Here is an 11,497-nt window from a genome sequence, read left to right as displayed (position 1 = left end):
TCACCGGCCAAAATGGCTAGTGGATGTATCGCACACTCCCACATAGCCTATAGGGAAGGTGTAAATTCCCTTGAAAGCGCAGGAAAACAACGCAATACAGTTCAAATCTCAGAATCGTTGTTACCGTACTGCACAGCCATTATAGTCATCACATCGTTACCCAATTTGAGTAGGGGAAATCCTCTTCGGGTTTGCTGATAAAATGTTTTCAGTCGATAACTTGGCTATATATGTAGATGCGTGCAGCACGTTGGCTGGCTGCTTTTTTTCTTTCAGTTCGTTCGTTCGTCCGTGCATACAAGCAGCTGGCTCTTCAACACCTGCCAACTGGCCCAATGCTAGTGAAATTTAAGTTGAGTATGTGTGCCCTCTCCAGTGCAATCGCCTTGTTGGTGTCAAGACTCATGCATATTCCCTGCTGCAATATAAAAAATAGTCCGTGTGAATGTCAGTATGAAGCAATGATGCGTGGGGATAAAAAGTGTCGGAATAACGGCAGTCGGAATAGCGACATGTCGGGACAGCGGGTTGTCGGAATAGCGGTATGTCGGAATAGCGGTTGCTCCCCGTAAGCAGCTAGCTCGTAAAACCAAGTTAGCTTAACAAATGAAGTGGGAATTGTGTGATAAACAAATTGCATGATCATCCCGATGTGCCGCTGTGTCAAGCATTCAAATAGGGTAGATCATAAATATCTAATTTATCAGATTAACTTACCAATTGATGAATAAAGCTCAGCCAAACCACATCATACTGCAGGCAGTACAATCAAATCCACAATCCAATGCATGGAGGTCGCGATGAAATGACATCATCATAAACAGTGGGGGTACATCAGGGTTATTTACAATGAATATTTCAAAAACCTTACTGGTTGAATGGTTTTCAGCCACAAAAGTCTTCTGGACAAATACTACAAATGCTCTCGTATAGGATAAAACAGTTTCTGTTATTTTATTAATATCCTAGCAAAACAGACTTTTGTCTAGGAACTAAAATGTGACTAAAATAGCCCATAAGCTCAGTATTTTGTTGTGGGGATTTAATTATGAAGTTGCAATACGCGGTTATGTGGAGCAACATGAATAACGGCTTATTTTTCAGTAAATTAGGCTACAAAGATCTCAGGGGGGCTCCAGACAGCAGAGTGGCCACTGCGCATGTGTGACATAAAAGAGAATGCGTCCTTATATTGACGCAATTTTGAGTTTGGTTTGCGTGATAAATGAGACGCAATCCTTCGAGATCAGGCTCTCATAGTTCTAGCTGGGTTTCTTAGCGTCCAAAAAGGGCCTAATCGTTACGCGCTGGATAGAAGCACCAAAATCGGTGTAGACCTTCCTTAGGGTGTTCTCCATCATTTCAGAAGGGGTGCCCCAAATTTCAATGTCATTAAGGTCATTTTTATGGGGTAAATCCAAGATGGCTGCCCAAAACCAGCCAATAGTAGTAAAATGCTGTACTGCCTGGACATAATGGTGTTATGGGCCAATCCACCTATTTGTGTGTGATGTATACAAACTGAACTTTGAAAATATGTGCAAAACTTACCATAAAAACAATGTTATATATGTCTTATTTAGATTCAAAAACAGGAAAATCATAAAAACCATGGTCAGAATGAGATCACTCTACAATTGAGAGCTCATTTCTGGGCATTTAGGTATTGAACCAACATTCATTAAGAGTTTTAAAAATTTGCAGTGGGTCATATCTATAACATCCAAAAAGAAAATTGTGGTTAGAAAATTTAGGGGAGAAGAGATAAACCCTTGAACTGGGCCACACATAACTGTCCCAATGTTAGCATGCTAGCATTAGCAGGTTCAGACACTCAGGGTGCATCCCAATATGTGTCCTTGCCTCCTCCACTTGTGCTTGTCTCCTCGTCCCGCCTCCTGGCCCCTCCTCCGTGGAGAAAACGATAAAGTTTCCCAGCTGTCAGCCTCGCCACAACAACTTTTGAGGGACTGTTTTTCATTCACCATCCCAATTGCAAATGAGAAAAAGACTTTACAATTGAGCTTTTGCAAGATATTGAAATATAATGCTGTTGTCAGTGATGTCATTATGACGAGAAGCGAGTGGAGGAGGCAAGTGGAGGAGGCAAGGTCACATATTGGGATGCACCCTCAGTCTGCTCTTCAGATAAAGATGGCAAACAACAATTTTAATCCCACTTACACATGCGCGCACACACACAAACTACTACTACTTCCTTAGGACCCCCTCAATGATTTAACCCTATGAGTCCAACTGAAATATATTCATATCAATCAAGTCAATAATATATGTACATATCAAGTGTCAGTGACAGCTGTCAAATGACAAATGTATGCTGATTAATGTTCAGATATGTATATCGCAGTCCTAAGTGTACAATGGAGTGATAAGGGCATTTATGCTTAGGAAATTATGAATAATCAATATGCAATACACCATACATACAGTATATAGACAGATACTTTGTTTTAAAAGAGCAAAATGGTAACATGTCTGTTTTTCCATCTACTTTTGGCTTTAATCTAGATGACATGTTGGCTACCTAACCACTTAATTTATTGTTTGCTCGTTATTTTTTATTTGTGGGTGTGGTCCTTTGTTTAAAACATGTCTGCCTGCCTTCCCTCTCTCACATAGGCTACTAAAATAGTCTTTCAAAAACATATAACAACAGCATGTGGAAATCCTATTGGCTTTGGAGGGCTAACGTCTATAAGACTATACTGTACTCTACTGTATTGCACTGTACTGCACTCTACTATACTGTACTGTACTGTACTGTAATGTGATATACCGTACTGTACTCTACTGCACCGTGCAGTATGCTACTGTACTGTACTGTACTGTACAGTACTAGACTGCACCGTACTGTATGCTACTGTACTGTACTTAACTAGACTCCACCGTACTTTATGCTACTGTACTGTACTTTACTTTACTGTACTGCACCGTACTGTATGCTACTGTACTGTACTGCACCGTACTGTATGCTACTGTACTGTACTGTACTGTACTCTACTGTGCTTATACTGCACCATTCTGTATGCTACTGTACTGTACTGCACTCCACTGCACTGCACTGTACTGTACAGTACAACTATAGAACTGAAACATGTAGAGCGGTGGTGCTCAAACTGTGGTACGCGTACCACTGGTGGTACTTGAGACATCTCTGGTGGTACTTGGAATACCATTATGAACCTCTCCTGTACTGACTGGCAAAAGTGAATATGGAAGGCCTTTACTGCGATATTCTAATGTTGGTTGTCAAGGTGGTACTCGGAGAGCTCAATATTTTCTCAGGGGGTACTTCACACAAAAGGTTTGAGAACCACTGATGTAGAGCATTCTGAGGACATGTACAATATTATGCAAAACGGTGTAGTGGGAATGAGTTATGTTACTGTTACCACTCAAAATCTTGAAGGTTAAAAAAAGTCGTGTGGCATTTTGTTTGGGGGGGGGCGGGGTATGATCGACTATTCTTCCGCCCAGTCTATTTATGTGCCTTGCATATCAAGAAAATGAGTCCAGGTAATGATTTACTTTCATAGTATATACCATATGAGAAGTGTTGTTCTATATAGATATTTCTCCTATGGGTAAGGGTGGCAAAAGACCTACAGTACATGTTGTCCATCAGCTGTCAGTTTTGATAGCAGTTTAAGTACTCAATGATTACTGAGCTAACTAATACAACTTTTGACACAAGTACTAGGTGAGGACTTGTCTGCAAATAAACCTTTTTTTTTTATCTCTGTCTTCTTACTCAACATACACTAAGAAATCATTCCCATTTAATTTGAACTGAAGCCATACTGTGGCCTACATGTAGGCCTATATTGAGTAATCTGTAATGCCATTCTAAAGATGACTGAAATGCTCTCACAATATGCACTTGTAAAAATATAGAATTAGGTGATCTTATGGGGTTCTTCATACATATGGAAAGGTCCTGTCCTTTACCCTCTCACATAAAAATAAAATACATATATCTGTTATGGAAATTAGAGGATGGGGAACCTGCTGCCTAGGGCATCTTGCACCGACACTATCCCATTCAAATCGAGCATTAGCAGCAGTCTATTCTCACCATAGTTTTAGTGTTGGCAATGCTCATTTTAATTCAGACCAAGAATATTCTCAAATCGTTCACAATGTTACATGCTGTCAAGCACGTAAGCACAGACTCACCCATACTTTCACACTATGTACATTTTGTAGTTTTATCAATCTGGTCTAGCAGGCTACCCTTGCTTCATCTCTTCTGAGGACTATATTAACATTGTCAGCTAAGTATAATGTCATGTAATAACACTGTAATGCGTTACCAACATGACATATTGTATATGACATGGTAGACATTTTTTTTTCAAGGGGCACCCCTTCTAGGATGTCTTCAAATCAGTCAAGGAACACGTGTACCGAATTATATGCTTCTATCCAGCGCGTAACGATTTCTCGGCTTACAGCCCCTACTATTCCCCAGTCATAGCCTACTGTTGGTTCGCATCTCCACCGAAGCAACTGAATTTGCAGTCCTAATCACAGATGATTAGCCACACCTGGTGTAACAGATGTAGGCCTATTGTCATGTGTGCATCACATCCCCAGTTAACCGGAATCCCGTCGATCGCGCACAACAGCGCATTGAAAGGATGAAATGTTCACAAGCACCAATACAAAAAAAACGTCTTCAACCTATTAGTCCGTAGGCTATCCTGAGGATATCCGTTCCTGACTTGAATAGGTAGTGCAGAAATAATTAACAGACATCACTTAGCCTATAAGTTAGGAGCGGAATTGAGACGGTGAATGCAGGACAGAATAATGAAAACAAAACACCGTCGACTGGCGGTCTTGTTTAGGGATCACGCTTGTGTTATTATCAAATACCCAATGTTACGTGCGCAATTGGCTGACTCTTTCCACTTGTAGCCTAAAACTGAGGGAGGGATCAACATACAATGAGCTACACTGAAGCAGATTACTCTGCTTCGCAAAAAAAAAACCCAGTGCACCAATACCCCCGTCTTCAACCTACTATTTAGGCTACCAGATATATAGGCTAGTAATAGGCCTAGTATTAAGTTGTGCTACCTTGTTTTTTGTGGTAACGACAGTGTAGATCAGGTAATAACCTGCAATAGGGGAAGCGGCATGCGCCAGTTTTAAAGACGGAATGTCGTCGCCAAATGTAAAATCACCTCTCTCATGCTGACATGACGGGGCACTACTTCATTAGGCTACAATGTTGTTCATGTCTGTTTGACTCACACTATACGAGTGGTTCAATTTGTGTTTTTGTGCTCATCGCACAAATGAGACAGACAGGCTTGCTTGATAGGGCTACACAAAGCAAGCGACATCGGTCCACTCAAAATGGTCCGAACTCCGCCGCTTGATTTCATGTCTCCTCAGTCTCTCCATTACGGTTTATTAGCCTACTCTGTTTTGCTATTTTCGTTATTCTTAGCCTTGGCATTACAGATGAAGCAACTGTGATCAGTGAGGTTGTGGAAACGGTTGAATAGGCCTATGGTCCTAAATTGGGTTATTGTGGTTGTGGTCTTGTTTAGGGCTCACACTTGTGTTATTATCAAATGCCCTATCAAATGCCCAATGCTAAATAAAACCAGTGGTGGACAGTAACGAAGTAAATGTAATTCGTTACTGTACTTAAGTAACATTTTCATACTTTCATACTTTACTCAAGTATTTTTATTTGGTAAGACTTTATACTTTTACTTCACTACATTTCAAAGCGAAATTTAGTACTTTCACTTCGTTACATTTACAGCTACACTCGTTCCTTACTCGTTCCTTTTTTTTTTAATTTAAGGCGATACACGGCAGGTGAATTAATTCATGTTTAATGCCCTGGTCAAATGAAATCTGAGATTTCATGCTGGTGTGAAGAAAGTGAAACTGAATCCGATTGGCAGACTCAGAGATCCGCCATTGTGATTGGTTGTAATGTGTCACGTGACAACAAGCTCTCCTGTACATAATTAGTTTTAGAAGGAAAGCGAGCAGAGCAAGACCACTGATGTGTCCACTGTTGCGACTTGCGAGACGAATTGAAATAAGAAGAAACGGTACCTACTTTCTAGTAACATGCGGAAAGCACAGCAAAACAATAAAGCAGGCGATAATAACTTTGTAAGAGTGTATTAATCTGCACGTCGTATTCGCTGTGTGGGGGAGAGGTTTGGCTCGCACTGCAGGCTGCACTCTCCTGACAAGACGAAATTTGTCTGATAGGCTTCGCGTTTGAACTGAATAATCAGCGAATTGATACTTAATGTAGGCCCTACTGCTTATTTGACTTACTGTGCTATATCTGTTATGGCTTACAAGAGAGTCACATAATCGCCGCTTTTGTAGCGTGTTGGTTTATTGAGTCAAGTACACAGGATGCCTAAACGCTGCTTATTCCAAACCGTCCAGGCGCACAACTCCGTGATAGCATTCTTTCCCCTCAATACATTGCAGTATTTTCTGAAGTAGTTGGGAATAACAATTACTTGTCTAATAGACTCCCCTGTCACCAAAAAAAATGATTTGCTTCAACTTTATGGAAAAGAGGCTTGTGTAAAGGGTTTGTATCTTTACATGAGGATTGCCATGCCCACCATATGTTGCAAAGTGAGGCTACATTCAACATGTATCCTTGCAACATGTATCCTTTCCCTTAAGTCAGATCAGTAGGCTACAGTGGATATGAAAAGCACTGGCAATACCACCAAAGTGAGGTTGTAAAAAACAACAGTAACAAAGTAATAAAAAAAGAGAGAGAGAGAGAAAAGTGGACTTTGGCTAAATATTGGCTCAGTGATGTGCACAGGCACAAAAGGCTTCTTCATGATCAGGCAGAAGTGTTCCAATTAAGTTGTATCAAGTAGGCTATTGCAAATCATTGGCATCTAGCAAATAGAGACCATTACAAGTATATGAAGATGTTCCTATCTTTAAAGGTAGCTTAGAATCGCAAGAAGTCTGTTTGTCCATACATAGGCCTAAGCCAACCTTAACATAACCAAACACTACATAATAATAATAATAATAATTAATAATAATAATAATAATAATAACAATAATAATAATAATAATAATAATAATAAGAAGAAGAGGTCTACCAAAACCATAATTATAATAAAAATTAAGCATAAAGTACTTTATTGGCTACTACTCTAACTCCTTGCTGTCACAAATAAGTAGGCCTATAGTGGACTAGGCCTACGGCTGGGGGGTATTGTAGTAGTTGTTCTAATAGGCATATAATCAATTTCAGCCTGATCATTCTTAATATTAATGGCCTTTCATGTGTTCTTTTGGGCATGTTAGGGTCTGTATTAACTGTTTAGAGAGGTGAAAATGAACTTCTGATGCTATAACATCCATGGACTTACTCCACAGTGTTTCTGAGGCCTGTTAAGGCCTAGTTCTAACATGTTCAGTTGGTATAGCCTATGCAAATCAGAGGATATTTAATTAGATATGACCAAACTAGGCCTACAACACTTAAATATTAAAATTGCACCAAAGGCCTCATTTTTAAGTTTTTACTTTTTACTTTTAGTACTTAAGTATTTTTGACGGCAGATACTTTTGTACTTCTACTCAAGTAAAAAAGTGAGGTGAATACTTTCACTTTTACTTGAGTAGTTTTCAATGCAAGGTAACTGTACTTTTACTCAAGTACATAACTGGTGTACTTCGTCCACCACTGAATAAAACATGCAATTTGCTGACTGTATTTCTACTACTACTAAAACTGGGGGACGGGCAAGGACGGAAGCACAAACAGACCATAGACACAGGCAGACGCTGCTCTGCAAAAGCGGTGCTATACTGCCCCCCGCATTCCGAATGGCCACAGGGTGTAATGATCACGGTACGCTGTCGCGGCCCGGCACGGTAATGAGCAGATTGAAGTTACACCATCTGTATATAGCCTAATCAAATGTGTGGACACCCAGGTTATGTAACCTAATTCAAACCAACAACTGCCCAAGTGAGAGATTTCAGTGCAATAGCCTAACTTTGTGACGACGGCAGGGCCATAGTAGAAACTGTAAATAGGCGTTTTGTAAATTATTGTGGACATTTTTACATTCATAAGTAATATGGGGCATACTAACGTTATAGGCAGTATGATGCCTTAGCCTAAATGAGCAGCACTAGACCATATCACACACAAGCAGCACCTGTTCATTCTTGATAGGCCTACACGTCGTGATGACACATTCCACATGACGCATATGGCAGGAAAACATGAAGATAGCAACGCTATAGGCATCGAATATCCCTTACACTATAATGATAATTGATTACTTCATTTATTTTAAAGCACAGTTCGAGACTATTACGGCATGCGTGTGAGTGAGGAGGGGAGAGCGAGAGTGCACGAGAGGGAGAGCTTTGTAATCGCCAGCGGAAGGATAGGTTCCTACTACAATAATTATTGACTGTCATTTATTTTAAAGGACAGGCCTATGCTTTCAAGGCTTAAGTTGAGGCAATGTGCAAAATATCAAAATCGAAGCAACTCCTGAGGCAATTTCAATTGCCTGCCTGTGTGTGAGTGAGAGAGCGAGGGAGCGCGCAAGACGGAGAGACCGCTTTAACCAATAGTGATGCGCGAATGCATTTTTTTTGTGACCAGTAGTGTTGAAACTCACAGGTCAGAAATTCTGTAACACAAAATTGCAATTTCACTAACATTTCCAAAAGTTCCGGGTTGCGGGTTTTCACTATTTTGACCCGACCCACCCGGACCCGCGATACTAGAAAAAACTGCTACCCAACCCACCCGGCATGCGGGTGCCCGGCCCACGGGTCAATGGGTGACCCGCTCATCACTAGTGTATGTGCTTGAAAGAACTGAACTTATAAGAAAAGGTTTTGTCACATAATAATAACTGCATCAAAACACTTCCCTACAAATTCTCAGATTTGGTCAATAGGCCACAGCTAATTACAAAGGCAAACTTTGTGCCAGGCAAAACAAGAGGAAATGGACACGAAAACTGGACGTTATTGCAATTACTACCTCTTATAATCGGATATAACATATCCGGACAAGAGCTGTCATGGGAGATATCAATATGTCTGAAAGAGCTTGTAGAGATTGTGGTATCCTATAAATCAACAGAGGAGACCTTGTCCTACTTGGCAAATAAGCTCTCTGAGCATAGAGAGTTGCTCTCTGACATATTTCCAGATTACAAGTTCCCTCCTAAGCATCATTATATTGACCATTATGTTCATCTCTAACACTGCTTCGGACCGTTAGTGGACCTGTGGACATTTCGGCTTGAGTCAAAGCACACTTTTTTCAAACGTGCAATCAATGATGCTCGCAGTTTTAAAAATGTACTGCTTACCCTTTCCACCAAACATCAAGAGTTCATGGCATACCTTCTTGACAAACAGCAGCTGCTCAAACCACAATTGCATGTTGGTTGTACTGACAAAGTGAAAATATCCTCTTTGGATGAAAAATTGAGAATAGTCTACCCCACTGAAGAGTGTGGTGTAATATTAACACCCTATGTCAGGCAGACATAATTATAAGGCAACTTCCTTTCCTTTCTCAAAATGGGTCAGAAGAGATATATGATGGAATGTCTGTGAGATGTCTTGCAGAGGGATGCAGCAGTCCTGAAATTCCTAAGCCTTTGTGGCATGATCACAGAACAATCAAAAAGGACTGTAAAAGGACTGCAATGTTACTGGAGTGTCAAAAAGCACAAGGTGTGTGATGCTGAGGGACATGGCCAAGGACATGCAGGACAATGCTCAATTACATGTGTCCAAATACTCCACAGCGTGTCTGCCCAGTAAAAGTCAAAAAGAAGGGGAAAATGCGCGATGGCGCGCACATAGTTGCTGCGGCTAAATGCATTCCTTGCCAGTTTACTTTTTGTATGTTTTGTGTGTAATTTTCGTTTTATTTTGTTTTGTATGATGTATACACTCAGTGCGGGATATAAATACAGTCGAAATGATATTCTCAACCTCGGCATTAATTGCTATGAGCGGAGCGTCTGTTCGGACTTTCTGCGTTGCCACAACATTCCTCCCGAAATCGTGAGGTGCCGTGGCGCACCATGGATTACCATCCCAGCGGCCAGACGGAAGAGGCAGCGACGAGAGAGAAAGCAGAAGCGGGGCTGCAGAGCGGGTGTGTCAGTAAGGCTACAGAGACAACCCCACAAGCCAACGCTCCCCAGTGTATTCCTCACCAACGCCAGGTCTCTCGTTAACAAAATCGACGAACTGCGCCTTGAGGTTGCGGTGGAAAAAAACATCAAGGATAGCTGCGTTTTGCTGATTACTGAAACCTGGCTCCACCCACTCATCACAGATGCGGCTATACAATTGGAGGGATATACAACTCATCGTCATGATAGGACGAGTGACTCCGGTAAGAGCAGAGGAGGGGGACTGTGCGCGTACATCAATAACAGCTGGTGCACAAACACAGCATTAATAGACTGCCACTGTTCCCCGGACTTGGAATACTTGACAATTAAATGTCGGCCCATCTACCTCCCCAGAGAGTTCAACGTTGTCCTGATAACAACAGTCTATATACCACCTGATGCAAACGCTAAAGTAGCCCTGGGGCTTTTAAATATTAACATCAGCAGTCAACAAAGCAGATATCCTGATGCAGTGTTTGTTATTGCAGGCGACTGTAACCATGTTAATTTGAAAACGGTGCTCCCAAAATTCCATCAGCATGTCAAATGTGCGACTAGGGGAGCAAATACACTTGACAAGATCTATTCAAATATCAAAAAGGGATACAGAGTGAGGCCATTACCACATCTAGCCCAGTCTGATCACCTGTCACTGCTTGCGGTTCCATCTTATATTCCACTAAGGAGGAGGAATTCCATCACCACAAGAACTGTGAAAACATGGCCTGAGGGAGCCACTCAGCTACTGCAGGACTGCTTTATCCTCCTGAGACCCGGCCATTGGCGTTTGTCCACTGTAGTGGACAATACTTTGCTACATGTATCTCAAACAAACGTTATGCAACCTATTTCAATCTGGGATTACTGTAAACTAGACATTTAGGGCTTTACAGTGATACCACATTTGTGGGGGTGGGGCCTGTAAAATACCTGTAATCTGCTTCCAAAATGGCCGCCATTACACTAGCCAGATTTAATGGCCACAGGTGAAGGAAGTGATCATATTTTGGAAAAAAATATGATTCCATTTGTCCAAATGAATTTGTTTCATAAATGTAACACCCTAAACAAAATGCTAGCCAAGTTACAGGATTATACTTTAATAACAACCCTTTCAAATCACACCTTCTTTTTCAATGTCCACTGTAGTGGAAGTAGAAGTAGAAGTAGAAGTAGAAGTAATGCCAATTGGAGTCAATTGGAGCCTATTTTGGTCCCCTAGGGGAAATTCTTTCTCTGCACTTTATCCCATTTGGACTAGTGAATCACATTGAAGTACATAC

Source organism: Engraulis encrasicolus, chromosome 19 (genome assembly GCF_034702125.1).
Source record: "Engraulis encrasicolus isolate BLACKSEA-1 chromosome 19, IST_EnEncr_1.0, whole genome shotgun sequence".
NCBI lineage: Eukaryota > Metazoa > Chordata > Actinopteri > Clupeiformes > Engraulidae > Engraulis > Engraulis encrasicolus.
This window is presented reverse-complemented; position numbering follows the sequence as displayed.